General features: G+C 40.6%; 1 protein-coding gene and 1 pseudogene across 3 annotated transcripts in view; one reads left to right on the top strand and one right to left on the bottom strand.

The window, feature by feature from the left end:
• The window catches only part of CRACD (capping protein inhibiting regulator of actin dynamics), a 282,251-nt gene that overhangs the window by 159,442 nt on the left and 104,969 nt on the right, over nucleotides 1-17,840 (top strand). The gene's annotated exons all lie outside the window — the stretch shown is intronic.
• On the bottom strand, nucleotides 11,859-12,485 carry LOC136153008 (large ribosomal subunit protein mL48 pseudogene; annotated as a pseudogene).

Here is a 17,840-nt window from a genome sequence, read left to right as displayed (position 1 = left end):
AAGGCAGCCAGCGGGCCTCCTGGAGGTGTCACTGGAGCTGTCTTGAAAGATGAGAAGGTGTTTGCCAGACAAACAAGGGGGGTGCCCAGTCTCCTGAGGTCAGACCTGCCTGAATGTTTCTTGGGAGGTGATCCTCTAATCCTTCCCTTTTCTTTCTTTAATGAAATTTAAAATGAAGCAAGTGATTCTGCTTGATTTGCCAAGCTTTGGATCAAGTCCTGGGATTAAGTATGGGCTTCCCTGGTGGCTCAGTGGTAAAGAATTCACCTGCCAAGAGGCACGAGTTCAATCCCTAGATTGGGAAGATCCCTGTAGAAGGAAATGGCAAATCACTCCAGTATTCTTGTCTGGAGAATTCCATGGATAGAGGAGCCTCTCGGGCTATAGTCCATGGGGTCACAAAGCGTCGGATGCGGCTGAGTGACTAAACAACAACTGCGACAGTCCAGGTGCCTTTCCAGAAAGTGACAAAGCTGGTTTCTTCTAGGGGTTAAAGCCCCTCTCCCACCAAAAAAAAGAAAGTCTGTTGACTTCCTCACCCCTAAAATGCAACCTGCTTTCATTTTCCTTTTCCTTATTGAAATATTAAATATTCAAAATTTCATTTCCTAAACGAGTTTGAGTTGGAGCCAAGATTTCACTCCAGTGATCCTTTCACCATCGCGGCAAACACGCCCAGAGAATGCCTGCACTGCTCTGGAGTGGAGACTTGCAGAGACCCAAGGGGAGAGACTTTCTGCTCCTAAAGAGCCTAATGCTGTGCTTAGTCACTCAGTCGTGTCCGGCTCTTTGCGACCCCATGGACTGTAGCCCGCCAGGCTTCTCTGTCCATGGGATTCTCCAGGCAAGAATACTGGAGTGGGCTGCCATGCCCTCCTCCAGGAGATCTTCCCAACCCAGGGATCGAACCCAGGCCTCCCACATTGCAGGTGGATTCTTCACTGTCTGAGCCACCAGGGAAGCCCAGAATCCACACCAAACAGGAAGCAAACATCAGCACAGAGGTGCTCCTCTTCTGCCCTTTACTATTAAAGCAGAGTCTTCCTTGCACACAGAGTTGACATCGACACTTTTTGACACAGCAGACTCTAACCCTGAAGTTTTTTAAATTTATCTATTTTTTGCTACACCATGTGGGTTGTGGGATCTTATTTCCCTGACCGGGGATCGAACCCAGGTCCTTGACAGTGAGAGGGCAGTCTTAAACACTGGACTACCAGGGACATCCCTAAACTGAAATTTAGAAGTTTCAAGGCCCAGGGAATAGTGAAGAGAGCCACCAGAAGATTTACCAGAAGAGCATCTTTAGTCTAAACTTGACAGTTTTTACGTTTTAAGTTTTTAATATATTTTAAGAAACCTCGGAAAGTCCTTTCCACGCAGAAAAATACCCCCAAAAGGAGCATTTACCTAAAAGGAGCATTTATTATTTGGTTATATATATTCATGTATTTTAAGAGCCTCTATCATTTTATTTTCATTTATCTATGATAAATTTCAGTGTTTTGTGGAACTTAAGAATTTTCCTAGGACTGGAACCCCAATTTATAATTCTGATGATTACACAGATGAGGATGTCACTTAGCAAAGCTCGTCCTGCCTGCCCCACAGAGTTCCTTTTTAAAAATATTTATTTATCTTTGGTTGCACTGGGTCTTTGTTGCTGTGCGTGCGCTTTCTCTAGCCGCTCTGTGAGCTCACTGCAGTGGCTTCTCGAATGTTGCCGAGCACAGACTCTAGAGCAAGGCCTCAGTAGTTGCAGCACACACAGGCTTAGTTGTCCTGCGGCATGTGGAATCTTCCTGGACCAAACCTGTGTTCCCTACACTGGAAGGCAGATTCTTTACCACTGGACCACCAGGAAAGTCCCTTATGTGATTCTTGAGTTGGGCACCACTTGTTACAGGTAAGGTTGCTCACCCAAACTTCCCTTTTCTCTCGCTTTTCCAGTCATCAGCCTAGCTGTGCTTCAGTTCAGTTCAGTTCAATCACTCAGTCGTGTCTGACTCTTTGCAACCCCATGAAATGCAGCACACCAGGCCTCCCTGTCCATCACCAACTCCAGGAGTTCACCCAAACTCATGTCCATCAGGTTGGTGATGCCATCCAGCCATCTCATCCTCTGTCGTCCCCTCTCCTCCTGCCCCCAATCCCTCCCAGCATCAGGGTCTTTTCCAATGAATCAACTCTTCGCATGAGGTGGCCAAAGTATTGGAATTTCAGCTTCAGCATCAGTCCTTCCAATGAACACCCAGGACTTATCTCCTTTAGGATGGACTGGTTGGATCTCCTTGCAGTCCAAGGGACTCTCAAGAGTCTTCTCCAACACCACAGTTCAAAAGCATCAATTCTTTGGCACTCAGCTTTCTTCACAGTCCAGCTCTCACATCCATACATGACTACTGGAAAAACCACAGCCTTGACTAGACGGACCTTTGTTGGCAAAGTAATCTCTGCTTTTTAATATGCTATCTAGGTTGGTCATAACTTTCCTTCCAAGGAGTAAGCGTCTTTTAATTTCATGGCTGCAATCACCATCTGTAGTGATTTTGGAGCCCAAAAAAATAAAGTCTGCCACTTTTTCCACTGTTTCCCCATCTATTTGGCATGAAGTGATGGGACTGGATGCCATGATCTTAGTTTTCTGAATGTTGAGCTTTAAGCCAACTTTTTCACTCTCCTCTTTCACTTTCATCAAGAGGCTCTTTCATTCCTCTTCACTTTCTGCCATGAGGGTGGTGTCATATGGATATCTGAGGTTATTGATATTTCTCCCGGCAATCTTGATTCCAGCTTGTGCTTCTTCCAGCCCAGTGTTTCTCATCGTGTACTCTGCACATAAGTTAAATAAGCAGGGTGACAATATATAGCGTTGACGTACTCTTTTTCCTATTTGGAACCAGTCTGTTGTTCCAGATCCAGTTCTAACTCTTGCTTCCTGACCTGCATACAGGTTTCTCAAGAGGCAGGTCAGGTGGTCTGGTATTCCCATCTCTTTTAGAATTTTCCACAGTTTATTGTGATCCACACAGTCAAAGGCTTTGGCATAGTCAATAAAGCAGAAATAGATGCAAAGAAATAGAGGAAAACAGCAGAATGGGAAAGACTAGAGATCTCTTCAAGAAAATTAGAGATACCAAGGGAACATTTCAGGCAAAGATGGGTTCGATAAAGGACAGAAATGGTATGGACCTAACAGAAGCAGAAGATATTAAGAAGAGGTGGCAAGAATACACAGAACTGTACAAAAAAGATCTTCACAACCCAGATAATCACGATGGTATGATTACTCACCTAGAGCCAGACATCCTGGAATGTGAAGTCAAGTGGGCCTTAGAAAGCATCACTGTGAACAAAGCAAGTGGAGGTGATGGGAATTCCAGTTGAGCTATTTCAAATCCTGAAAGATGATGCTGTGAAAGTGCTGCACTCAATATGCCAGCAAATCTGGAAAACTCAGCAGTGGCCACAGGACTGGAAAAGGTCAGTTTTCATTCCAATCCCATAGAAAGGCAATGCCAAAGAATGCTCAAGCTACCGCACAATTGCACTCATCTCACACGCTAGTAAAGGAATGCTCAAAATTCTCCAAGCCAGGGTTTAACGATATGTGAACCGTGAACTTCCAGATGTTCAAGCTGGTTTTAGAAAAGGCAGAGGAACCAGAGATCAAATTGCCAACATCTGCTGGATCATCGAGAAAGCAAGAGAGTTCCAGGAAAGCTGTGCTTAAAAGACTTCAAATCCAAATGCCAGGTCTTTCATAATTCATTTTCTGACACCTTCCATTCTTCCCAGAATTGTTTTTTTTCTTCCTCCAAACATCCACAGCACTATGGTCCCTTCATCCACCCATACACACTCAAAACCTAACATTTTCTACCTGGTTTATGATCTTTTGGTAAATATCTCATCAATTCAGTTCAGTCGCTCAGTCATGTCCGACATACCTCCTACTAAATAATATTTCTTGTGGAGTCAGTGATATTTTCTTTATGTCTTTATATATATCTCATCTCCTCTTCCCTCATCATTCCCTCTTCTCTCATCCCAATAGCCGTCTCAACATAAAACCATCACAGATTCTCGGTAATAATTCACTAAATGGAGTCAGTGGATGGAATTTCCATCTCGATAAATGTATCCAAGAATGTCTACATCCTTTCCAGATACCGTAATCCATAGCATAAATCCTTATACCAGTGTTTCCCAAAGTATGTTTCATGAACAACTATTCTGAAGAATGTTTAAAAAAGAATTCTTAAAACGTCTATGGTTAAAAACTTTTGGGAAATTCTAACAAAGTTTTAAACAGGATTCTTACCGTGGGACTTCTCACGTTGTAAGCATTGAGGAGTTTTAGCTTCAGAGTCTAAAATGAGGCAGTGAGGCTGTGTTCCTTCTGTAAGCTTGATAGGAGAATCACTTTCCTTGCCTTTTCTCGCTTTTAGAGATGTCTGTCTTCTTTGACTCAAGGCCCCTTCTTCCATCTTCAGAGCTGGCAATGTAGTATAAGGATGGAAAGTTTTTCTGTTTTTCCCTTCTAGGTTCTTTGGCTAACCTAATAATTAAATTGCCATATGAAAGACTGTTGTTGAGTCACTCAGTCATGTTCGACTATTTACGACCCCATGAATTGTAGCCCACCTAGTTCCTCTGTCCATGGGATTCTCCAGGCAAGAACACTGGAGTGGGTTGCCATTTCCTTCTCCAGGGGATCTTCCCGACCCAGGAATCGAACCTGCATCTCTTCTGTCTCCTGCATTGGCAGGTGGGTTCTTTACTACCAGCACCACCTGGGAAGCTATGATAGATTAACAGGAGAAAAGCAAATTTAATTTTGTATATATGGGGGTCCCATATATACATGAAAATATGAAACTCAAATCACCCAAGTAGGAAGTTTTTATACCTCTTAGACCAAGGAACAATAAATTTGTGCAACCTTGGCAAAACAAAGAGGTTTGGGCTTGGGGTAGTAAATTAGTGAAGAAGTAACAAGTTTTCTTTGCACAGCCTTCTTGGTCCTGAATTCCCCATGTCTGGTGAGAAGGATGCCTTCTATCCCCCAGGGAGGATACCTTTCACATGGGAGACTTATTTCCCGTTTTTAAGGGCGACACGCGAAGGTCAAAGTGCCCTTTTTGCACTGGCTCTTTCCCAAGTGACTTTAACTCAAAGTAAGCAGCTGTGCCCAGAGGGCATATTTTAGGGTGGCATATTCTGCTTGCCTTCAGTCTCATGTTCCAGTCTCTCTCCCTCTCTGATGTCTGCTTCTGTCATCACATCTCTTCCTATGACCCCTGACACTCCTTCCTCCTGCTTATAAAGGTACTTGTGTTTGCATTGGGCCCACCTGGAAAATCCTTCCCATGGGACACTCTTCACGTCCCAATGCCCTTAATTTAATCACCTCTGCAAAGTTCCAGTGCACAGAAAGTAGCAAATTCACAGGTTCTGGAGACTAAAAGGTCACCGTCTCTGGGGTTCCTGTGTCTGCGGCAGTTAGGGGAATAAACCTTTCATTCCTCGACAGAGGACTGGATGGAATACCCACCGCCACCTCTATCATTATTTCTAAAGGAAAGTGAACTCTGAGTTGTGGTGCAAAACAAGTTCACATCTGCAGTACACAATCACGGATAAACTGTGAACTCTGTGTATGGTAACATCAGCAGTTATGACAGTGAAAATCACTGACAGCCATCCTACACCCAAATCTGCCTAAACTCTTCTCTCACAGTCCCAGGTGTATAGCCCTTGTCTTCACAGTACATCAGACAAATTTTGTGATAGAACTGTCCACTAGGATTATTTTTCCCTTCAGAGTTTTCCATGACCTTTTAAACTGTTTACAAATGTGAACCTGATTATTCTCTGTACAGGAAGCTATACTGTTTCGGTAGTCTTGTTTTTAACCATGTCTTACCCACTGCCCCAGAGACGTCAGTAACATCTATCCAGTGTTATCGTCACTAAGTAGGGCGTGATGCAAATGGTAAACCAGAAACATGGTACATGAGAAGCTTGGTAAGGTGTGAAGACTTGTGGGAAGAGGCTGACTATGAGGAAGACTAGAAATATACAATGGAATATTACTCAGTCATAAAAGGGAATGAAGTTGTGCCATTTGCAGAGATGTAAATGGACCTCGAGACTGTATTACAAAGTGAAGTAAGTCAGAAGGAGAAAAGCAAATATCGTATATTAATGTATATATGTAGAATCTAGAAAACTGGTACAGATGAACCTGTTTGCAAAGTAGACAGAGACACAGATGTGGAGAAGAAGCATGGACACCAGTGGGGAACGTGGAGGTGAGATGAATCGGGAGGTTGACATATATACATGTTGATGCTGTATATAAAATAGATAGTTGATGAGAACCTGCCGTATGACACAGGGAACTCTGCTCAGCGCTCTGTGGTTTCTATGGTGACCTCAATGGGGAGGAAATCCAAAGAAGAGGGGATATAGGTGAACATAAGCTGATTCACTTTTCTGTACAACAGAAACTAATATAGCATTGTTAGGCAACTATACCCCAGCCAGATGTTTTTAAAAATCAAACTAGAGATGGAGAAAAAAAAAGCTGACCGAAGGATAGAATTATGAATTGAAGTCTGAAATGTGGTGTGTTTTAAAAGACTTTGTGGGGAGTAAACCCATAAACAATTGTCCTGTGCAAAGGAAATCAGGTTACCTAAGGAAGCTACTTGATTTCACATAACTAGAATGATTTCCCTAGTGTCAAAAAAACTGGACTTTTCTTACAAAATACAGGCATGAAAGATCTTTGAAACTTCATACAGAATTACATTATCAGGCATTAGGAGGGAACAGTGTAAAACTGATTAATATCAGCCTCCCTTCAGCCCACACAGACAGCATTGTCTCATAAGACACCAAGTTCCTCCAAGGCAAGGACATTGTCTCGTTAATCTTTTCCCCAGCCCGCACATGTAATTTGGCTTATTGTCATAATGTTTGTTGATCACCAAGTAAAATGGTTGCAAAGTTAGTCCCTTCCTGTAGGATGATTCATTCTGAGGACATTATGTTTGAAAAAGCTGACAAGGGAGGAGTGTATGAGAAAAGAGAAAGAGTGTGGTATGTTGAGATTTTCAAAGGAGATGTGTAGAGATTTTCTTCATTCCCAAAGTGTTCATTTTACTACAGTTATACCAAAGTATTCCATCAAAAGCAACAACAACAACAACATATGCACTATCAATAGAGAACAACAAAAGTATATTGAGATTCTGATGTTGATATTAAGTTATGAGAATCATTCTTCAACTAAATTGCATATGTTGTTGTATACCCACTGTTGCATACATAATCTTAAGGAATCACTTAAGGAATTGCAAGGAATCACTTGCAATCACTTGCAAATAACCAAATTGGCAATTACTAAATCAAAGAATTCTCACAGGCTACTATGTTTTCCTTAGAAGATTAGGAAGACAAGTTTTGTCATTTTTGTATTCCAATTGGAGCATTCTCTATCCTGCCTCTGTTGAGATTATGAATTTTCTGAGGACAGAATATGACTTATGCCTCTTTTCTTTCCCGAATTTGTGTAGTTCCATTTTGTGGGCTTCATGGGCATTCAGTAAGTAGTAGAGGACTTGGATTAAATGGAAAAATATACCATTGTGAGCACTGTAAAAGTCAGTATGGGTAGGCATAACAGGATGAGAAACACATTTGCATGTGTCAACTATATTGATACATTTTCCCAATCCTGTCCTAACATTAGGTTGGGTAGATTATGCTTTGCAGTATACCAATAGAGCCTATGAAGGAAAACATGTATCTGATTCCAGGTCTATCTAACAGAGGACTTTTGTAAGTCAGTCCTAGGAAATTGCACTCAAAAGCAATATTGTGTCCTTTATAGCAATATGGACAGTATACCAAAGAAGAAAGTAGTGAAGCTTCAGAACATCCAGTTGTTCAGTGATGGTGGAATGTAAGGCTACCATTAACAGAGTCATGAAGCTGAAGAAGCAGCTAAGAGGTGCATAAAAGGAATCAAAGTTGAATAAAGAACTGTTAATATTATAGCTTATGTTTTAAAGATAATCACAATGAAAAGTAAAACCATGGGGGATAGAAGTAGTCCTCTGAAAGTGGTTTGACTTCCTCTTGTGGTTTAACCAGCTTGGATACATCTGGACTAGTCTCGGTAGAGAGATGACATTTAAGTTGAGACTGATTGTTTTATCAATAAATTCAGTAACCATAAGAGAGGGATGGAAGTAATAACTTTAGAGATTCGTGTTGTAGTGTTGAGGAAAGGTGTAAGAAAAACATTCAGTTTCATCTTTCTACCTGAGATTTTTTGTGAGCAACGTGGGTCATGAAAAGTGTATTTTGAGTTTTAAGAAAACACTTCATACTGGGATGTAAAAGTAGGGAGGATGTTTAACTTGCTTAACGCAGCCACTGTGATGTGGGAGCTTCAAGGCATAGAAGGGGGTATAATCACAACATGGCTTTAATATACAGGGGAAAGGTGTGCAAATGCTTCATGACAGAATGTTATCAGAAACAGCTGATAAAAACTATACAAATAACAAAGATCCAAAGTTGGAATTTTATGGAAGCGCAGAGAAATGAATGCTTCAAAAATGTGATTGGAATTTGAAAAAGTTTAATAAAGGTAAAAAGATATAAAAGACATTTTGATACTAAGACAATTTAGGTGATTACTTGGGCTTCCCAAGTAGCTCAGTGGGTAGAGAATCCACCTGCAATTCAGGAGACACAGAAGATGCGGGTTCAGTCCCTGGGTTGGGAGGATCCCCTGGAGGAGGGCGTTGCAGCCCACTCCAGTATTCTTGTCTGTAGAATCCCATGGAGAGACGAGCCTGGTGGGCTACAGTCTCTGATGGGTCTCAAAGAGTCAGACGTGACTGAAGCGACTGAGCACGTACATAGTTGATTACTTATACCAAGTAGAGAGATAGTTGCCAAAGGAACCTGTGGGCATAAGCTAGAAAAACTCATGGAACTTAATTTTTCTAAAGAAACAGAACTTAAAATGGAAATGTGTTATAGCTGGGAAAGTAGGAGGATAAAAATTAACCTTATATAAATGCAAGCATTTCAAAAAATGATTTTTGCCTTAGTTTGTCAAGCCAGGAAAATTTTTTCTCTAATAAATAATCTCTACAAGGTAAACACTTCTGAATTACCTGGGAAATAATACAGGAATAAAAGAAGATGATGATGATGTTTTTTAAACCTATTCTCTTATCCTAAAAATATTATGAGAAATTAGACTTATAATAGCAGATCTTATAATAACAAATCTTGGGTATTCATGAGCTTTTGAAATAGAAGAGATGAGATGTGAGAAAGTTGTATATTTGGCAAGATATATTTTTCTTATGCATAGTTTGGAAATTATGTCGTTTTACCCAGAATAAACATTGACTTTATTACTACTAAAAGAGAAAACATCCCTGAGCTAATCCTGCCTTTCCTTTTCAGGTATGAGGAATACAGTAAATTTCTCCCTAGGGGCAGGGGTCAGCAGTTTGATGGAGACTGTAATTCACTGAATGTGCAGTTTTGTGGACTGTGAAATGCAATAATAATTTCAGGGTTTTATTGCAGGTATTACTTTGTCTCCTCCATCTCTTCCATTTTATTACATATCATATGCATCAACATGACGAACGGTAATGTGTTTTCTTTCACTGAAGTGGAAGACACAGAACAGAATTGGTAATATAAGTGTGGGCCACTGTTTTTTTCCAGTGTCGTAAACTTTGTGCTCATAGTCTGTATGCTATACTTTCTATTTCAGTAACATTTAACAAAACCTTGGCCATGGAGGAACTTACACTTACACAGAATGTCCATACTGAGCCTCTGGGTGCTAATGTTTCAGGTATGGTACCAAGTGGCGACTCTGAGTTGCAAATTAAAGAGACAGAAGCCATCTCTTCCCTATTGTTTTTAATGGATTTAACTACAAATAATCCATACAATAACCTCAACTGTGTGGGACACAGAGAGACACCCAGATGTAAGTGAGCAAAGCAAAGGCAGCAGATCCAGAGCCATTCATCCTCTAAACTCCTGGGGGACCTTCCTAGCCTTTCGCTCAGCACCTAGTGATTCTCTCTGCATACAGTCTTATCATGCTGGATGATCTAATTTCCTATCTCACAGGCACAAGCAGCCGCAGCAACCTAGTAAGAGGGCTTCCCAGGTGGCCCTAGTGGTCAAGAACCCATCTGCCAGTGCAGGAAACATAAGAGACGTGGGTTCGATCCCTGTGTCAGGAAGATCCCCTGGAGGAGGGCATGGCAAGCCACTTCAGTATTCTTGCCTGAGAAATCCAATGGACAGAGGAGCCTGGTGGGCTACAGCCCATGGGGTTGTAACGATTTGGACACAGCTAAGTGACTCACACACACACAACCTGATAAGAAGAGACAGTTAAACTCGTGAAAGAGGGAGGCAGAAAACTTATTTTGAAATAGGCACAAAAATGTTTTAAGGCAGAAGGGCCATTGATAGAGACAGACCATCCTGTCTACTTTAGTTTCTCTTCAAGTTATTGCATCTGAGGTTAATAGTAATAGCCCTGAGACATCAAGACTTTAATTTATATTCCACACAATGTATTATTTATTAAAGGTAAAGTTTCTGTTCAAAATGCTTTAATGTTTAAAAATTTTGATACTGATAGGGATAATGTTTACTTAACCTCTTCCTTCAGCCTGCTTTGCTCAGCTTAGCCACTAAGTCATGTCTGACTCTTTGGGACCCCACAGACGGTAGCCCACCAGGCTCCTCTGTCCATGGGATTTTCCAGGCAATAATACTGGAATGGGTTGCCACTTCCTAGTCCAGGGGATCCTCCTGACCCAGGGATTGAACCTGTGCCTCTTGCGTCTCCTGCATTGGCAGGCAGATTGTTTACAATTACTGCCGCCTCGGAAGCATTATAATATAGTGCGTTGAATGAACCCTAAAATACATCTGTTTTTGTTACTGGTAATCAGAACATTTTGATTTTCAACTTCCATTTCCTCTCTTTTTTCCCCCTCAAAATTCCTTCAAATGAATTACATGGAAACTACCAACAATTGGATTTACCCTACCTTCCTTGGCAGAGAGAAAAATGATATGTGTATACTAGTCGATCCTTGCTGGTTCATGTCCTGGGTTGTTCAATGTTTTCGTTTTATTTTATCCAGAGCAGTTTTCTCTCCCTTTAAAAAAATCAGTTAGGTTGAAAATAGCGTATTGAGATGTTTATATATTTTTCTTTTTGAGAAAATAGAAATCTAAACCAGGGCAAGAGAGAACTTTGGAAAACATTCTGCGTGATGCCTGCACTGAACGTCCCTTCCTTTTCCTCCTCAACACACACCCTTGGGCCAACATGGCTTTAGTGTGTTTGTGAAAGCCTGTCCTGAGAGTACCTTTCTGTGACTCAGACTGTGAAGCTTTTACTACATCTCTAGGGAAATACAAAGTCTATGAGATCTCCCTATTTCCTTATTGTATAGGGTAAAAAAAAAATCTTTAGGACATGTATTTTATTTTTCTTGATCAGGTGACTCAGTTGACAACATTATTTCTTTTTTTTTTCCCCATCAGCAGCAGCTTTTTATTAGATGGAGGATACCCAGGGTTGGCTCAAAGAAAAGTGGTGATAATTGGTAAGCAAGGAGTGGAGACACTCCTGGCAGTGGAGATGGGTACTCATGATGTTGAGGGTCAGGGTCTCCTGCTCAACTCTGGCCACCCAGGAAGCTCTTCCCCTTGCCACTCAATATCATCAGTGCTGAAAGGCATGAAAGGGTCTGCAATGAGCTAGTTCAACTTGGCTAAAGTTCTTCCAGTTCTGGCCAAGCTTTGAACCTTTCCTTGAAGTCTTCTTCAGCGTGCTCCCTCACTGACAGTTTGACTCCCTCAGGAAGATTGCTTTGGATTATTTCCAAGAAAATCTCTGCAAACATAGCACTCAAACCACTGATCTGAGCCTCTCGCTCATGGGTGGTAAGAACTGAGTCCAGTAATATTTTGTTGCCTTGGTCCTGAAGCTGCAACACCTCCATGGTTTTGGTGGGCATCGCATAACTTTCCTCGACTTTAACGGAGAGATGATTGCCGAGGTTGTAAACATACTGGGCATAACTCTCTGTCAGGGCCGTGTCATATGCAATCAGGTGAATGTTTAAAGCCCCACATTCATAATCTGTCCCAGAATAATGGGTCTCACTTCCACTTTTCCCTTCTTCTTTTTGGGCTCTTCTGGCTTAGCTAGATGCTTGTATCTTCCAATGCCATGCGTGGGCTTTGATCTGTAGTGCCTACTGGTGGTCAACAGAATGCCACCTGCAGCACAGAGGGGATTCTCTCCTGAAGTCCTGAACCCCAAGAGGGATAAGGCTTGCTTAAAAATGGTGTCCTTCTTCAGACACAGCACCTTTCCTAGTGCTCCGTTCATCCTTGGCGGCCAACAACATTATTTCTTATCTTTCATCACTAGAAATCACAGTTTCACTTTGCTATGTGATTCATCTACACAGTTCTACAGTTATTTGTTGTTAACTGGAGTATAAAAGGGGCTTCCCTGTGTGGCTCAGATGGTAAAGAATCTACCTATAATGCAGCAGACTCACTCAGGTTCAATCCCTGAGTTGGGAAGGTCCCAAAAGCATTGGTTTCTCAAGTTTCTGTTATCTGAACCCCAAATAAACCAGGTTCTATTTTTGGATTAGGAAAAAAGCATATATACTACCATATAGATAATGGCAGTATACCTCCTATCTGTTTTAAGCTATTATTTCCTTGAGATGTGAGAAATTGTGCAGCCCATTGACCTTGAACCTCGATAGAAAGTTGAGAGAAGGCAATTTCTCCTTAGGGAATTTATACTATTGTTGGCCTTTGACTCTAGCCTTTAATTGGGAAAGAAACAGACCTGCAATGATCTCATTCCTACACTTCTGTAACACAGCAAGATATTTCTCTGTTCGTGGACAAGGTATGGGTGGTATTTAATACAGGAATGGTAGTGGTTTAGTTGCTAAGTAGCATCCAACTCTTGTGACCCCAGGGACTGTAGCCTGCCAGACTCCTCTGTCCATGGGATTCTCCAGGCAAGAACACTGGAGTGGGTTGCCATTTCCTTCTCCAGGGGACCTTCCCGACCCAGGGATCAAACCTGGGTCTTCTGTGTTGCAAGCAGATTCATTACCAACTGAGCCACGAGGGAAGCCCAATACAGGAATAGGAAGGAGAAAAAAAGAAAGTATTTGTTGAACTGCTTAGTACCTGTGAAAAAGCAGATCCATGAAACCATCATAAAAAGAGCTCTTATTCTGTTCTTGTTGGAGTTGCTTTGATTACCTACTGTGTGCCAGGCACTGCACTCTACGTCACTTCACATGTATCATTTTTTTTTTCTTGGAGCCATGGCTTTATTGTCCACAGGATGGAAAGAGACCATTTGTCTGTTTCCCATGTTGACTTAAAAAAAAAAAAAACACAGAAGACTGTTGTCCTTAAAGTTGAAGGGGGAAATAAATGGCATAGAGAAAATAATGTACTTTAAAATGAGGCCAAAGAGTTACCTTAGCGTGCTAATTTTCATGCTGCTGATTGGCAATTCAAACGTAGAAAAACCTGAGCAGCCATAGATCACTTTCCGTTCAGTCACTCAGTCGTGTGTGACTCTTCGCAACACCATGGACTGCAGCACGCCAGGCTTCCCTGTTCATCACTCCCGGAGCTTACTCGAAGCTCATATCCATCGAGTCAGTGATGCCATCCAACCATCTCATCCTGTCTTCCCCTTCTCCTCCCACCTTCAATCTTTCCCAGCATCAGGGTCTTTTCTGAAGAGTCAGCTCTTTGCATCAGGTGGTCAAGTACTGGAGTTTCAGCTTCAGCATCAATCCTTCCAATGAATATTCAGGACTGATTTCCTGATTTCCTTGAGAATTGACTGGTTGGATCTCCTTGCAGTCCAAGGGACTCTCAAGAGTCTTCTCCAACACCAAAGTCCAAAAGCATCAGTTCTTCGGCGCTCAGCTTTCTTTATAGTCCAACTCTCACATCCATGCATGACTACTGGAAAAACCATAGCCTTGACTAGCTGGACCTTTGTTGGCAAAGTAATGTCTCTGCTCTTTAATATGCTGTCTGGTTGGTCATAACTTTCCTTCCAAGGAGTAAGCATCTTTTAATTTCACGGCTGAAATCACTATCTGCAGTGATTTTGGAGCCCAGAAAAATAAAGTCAGCCACTGTTTCCATTGTTTTCCCATCTGTTTGCCATGAAGTGATGGGATCAGATGCCATGATTTTAGTTTTCTGAATGTTGAGTTTTAAGCCAACTTTTTCACTCTCCTCTTTCACTTTCATCAAGAGGCTCTTTAGTTCTTCGCTTTCTGCCATGAGTTTTGTCATCTGCATATCTGAGGTTATTGATATTTCTCCCAGCAAACTTGATTCCAGCTTGTGCTTAATCCAGCCCGGCATTTCACATGATGTACTCTGCATATACCAGCCTTGACGTACTCCTTTCCTGATTTGGATTGGGAATAGATCACTTAGGTTTAGTCAAGTTTCCTACATTTTTCACGCATCAAGCGGATTCCCTTGTACTTTATCAAATTCCAGGATTTAGTCTGTGTTTTGGTGGGCCCCTTCTCGGCTCTTCCAAAGCAGAGTGGCATTTTGGGGAGGTCAGTCCCCACAGAGTGAGGCATAGCAGACAAAACAGATCCTAAAGGAAGTTATTTCTAGATGAAGATGCTTCCCCTAAGATACACTGTCTTGGGAAGATGATCTGAAAAAACAGCCTTGGAATAAGGTTCTTCCCACAGAAATGTCAAGGTGGCAGACTGAAAGTAGAAGAAATGCTGAGCTTCTGTGGCAAACATCGTTTAAGTCTTTAAACACTTTTGATGGTATGTTCATTTGAAAATGAGGGACAGGCTTGGTTAGAGAGAACCTCACATTTCTTTCTGCCCTTAGTTTGAAGTCTAACCAATACTGGTGGAACTTATCCCTTGTTCACTAAGCACTTCTCATGTTTCCTTCCAGAAGGAAGTATTCTTTCCTCTGAACTTCCAAGAACAGATTTCATGTCAATGAAAGTTAAGTGAAGTTTCTAACTTTTAGACTCCCAAGATAGGGGTAGTGGCTCTTTCCAGAGACCAGTCAACCGTAACATGGAAATATCCTTTTGTTCCCGTGCTTGATCTGGGAATAAAAATGGATTTTATTTTTGTTATTATGTTTAAATAATGTTAAAATGTTAAAAGTAGAAACTTTAAAACATGCAGAAGTCTATTTTTATCAAGTTCATTAGAATGAAACAGTTTCACTTGTATCTTGATGATTACTCCAGCTTCTTGATTAGCATCTTGGATGCAATATTTGTTGCAAGTTCTCCTTTCTTTCTGGCTTAGCATTCATTGGTGGTAGTGTTTCAGTCGCTTAGTCGTGTTTGACTCTTGCAACCCCATGGACTGTAGCCTGCCAGGCTCCTCTGTCTATGGGATTCTCCAGCAAGAATACTGAAGTGGATTGCTATTTCCTTCTCTAGGGGATCTTCTCGACCCAGGAAGCAAAGCCAGGTTTCCTGAATTGCAGGCAGTTTCCTTATTGACTGGGCTACGCATTCATTTAGGATGTTCTAAAAGAATAGCCATCCCTCAGAAGTGCTCTCATTCATTACATTATGCTAGTGATAAATAGAATTAATTTATTTTCTTCTGCTTTTTAATTAACCTAAAACTTATGTTTTTTTCCTATGAAATATTTCTACACAGTGAAATTTTCATTAATCATCAGCTGGTAGCCCAGAAGTTCAGCCAGAGTAGAAAGAGAAAGAATGGCTCTCTCTCTCTCAATGTTTTTGAGGGTAGGGGTAAAACAGAATAGTTTTATTGCTTTGCCCGGCAAAGGGGGCCACAAGGGCTAATGCCTTCAAGATTCTGTGAGCCTTTCTTCCAGTATACACAGTTAACTTCTAATAAGCATAATGGGAGCAAGGGCCACTCTCTGCAGGATCTATAAGTTGCCTTAGGATAAAAGTCACCCAGATGTTTTTGAATATGCTGACAGTCTTTTCACTGATTCTCTAAGAAGCCACTCCACTTGCTCATCAGATATTATTATAAAGAACAAGGGGTTACAAAGAGGTCTATCGCACTGTAGCTTTTATGTGTCCTACCATCTTCTAGAATTTTCAACATAAAATTAATGAGAACAGAGTACTCAAGGTTTTTTGTTTTAAATATATTTTATACAGCAGTTTTAGATTCACTGCAAACCCAGTGTGACATTTTAACTTTAAAATTCTACTTATACAAAAACAACTTCATTGAGATATTATACACACATAAAATTTACCTTTTTAACTTGTACAATTCTGTGTTTTTCAGTATGTTCATGGAATTGTGTAACCCTCACCACTCTAAGTTCAGGATTATGATTTACTTTTAAATGATGAAATTAAAATGCCATTTAAAGAATTTGAAGAGGAGAAAAATATCCTTCAAACTCCCCATTCTAACCAAATTCTTGTCATTCTTGGTGCATTTTATTTTAGATTTTTTAAGCTTTGAGATATTTTTATGACTAATGATGAGAATGTTCTATGTCATTGTTTAAAAATTTGAGAGTAGATGGCTTTGTCTCTTTAAGCTGCTCCCAGTGTGATGAAGTGTGCTGTGATTCTTACTGTGGTGTGTGAACATGAAATTATTCAAGTGAAGAAATAACTTCATGGCTGTGTGTCCTGTGGTGTGATGCTGTTTCTCTTGGTATTTGAGCATTTCCAACGCACTGTTAAGCTTTAGACTTTTGATCACTAATAGTGAATAGATGTCTTTGATTCCTTTGTTCTATGGTATGAAAACACTAGAAGCTGGAATGTCCTTAGATGGTGGTGTCTCCTTAAACTCAGGGCAGAGTTGGTATTGGGTATTGTGAAGGAGTGATTTCAGCAAGCATCCAAGAGAGGACTGGACAGTAAGTATGTAAGTGTGAGTGAACAATAGGAAAAAGACAGTAAAACATTCATAGACAGTGGATCTAAACACGTTTACAGAAGTTACAGAAATGGCCAAAAATATATGGAAAGGTGCTCTGGAGTTATGAATGAAAACCTTTTTTCTGGAATCAGATTAAGAACAATTGAAAAAAATGGATAAGTTTAAATGGAATAAAGGACATGCAAAGGAGGTACTTACACTATGAGAGTATAATTGTTCAACCTTTTAAGAGGCTAATTTGATAGCTTTTATTAAGATTTAGAATAACTTATCTTTAATTGAAGAATAGCACTCTTAAGAATTTTGCAGAAGTAATATCACTGTATATAAAAATACGTGTATATAGATGTTCATTGAAGCCATAATTCAATTACAAGAAATTGGAAAAAACCTGTTACTTGGCAATAGGAAAATTGACTAAATAAATTATGGTTCAGATAGCCAATAAAAAGGACAAGGTACATATATATGTATTGCTCAGTGCAGATGTGTATGTGAAAGAGTAGAAATATGATAATCCCTCTTTTATTTTTTAAAAGGTGCGATTGTAGGTAAGTCTGTTTCTGTGTAGGAAAACAGGGATGGGGGAATATTTTACTTTTTGTTTTATATGCTTTCTTTCAATTGATTGGATTGCAAGTGATTTTTACTTTCTTCCTCACCACCCCATGTTTCTCAAATCCAGAATTTGGAAAATTAAGTGACATTCTTATAAGGCTCTTGCAAAGAATGCAATAATTTGAACCAAGCTGTCAAAATTTTGCCAAGTAGAACTCCTTAAGGAACCAGCTTTGC

This window comes from Muntiacus reevesi, chromosome 22, assembly GCF_963930625.1.
Source record: "Muntiacus reevesi chromosome 22, mMunRee1.1, whole genome shotgun sequence".
NCBI classification, from domain to species: Eukaryota; Metazoa; Chordata; class Mammalia; order Artiodactyla; family Cervidae; genus Muntiacus; species Muntiacus reevesi.
Note: the sequence above shows the minus strand (reverse complement) of the source record. Positions and strands in the feature narration are given on the sequence as shown.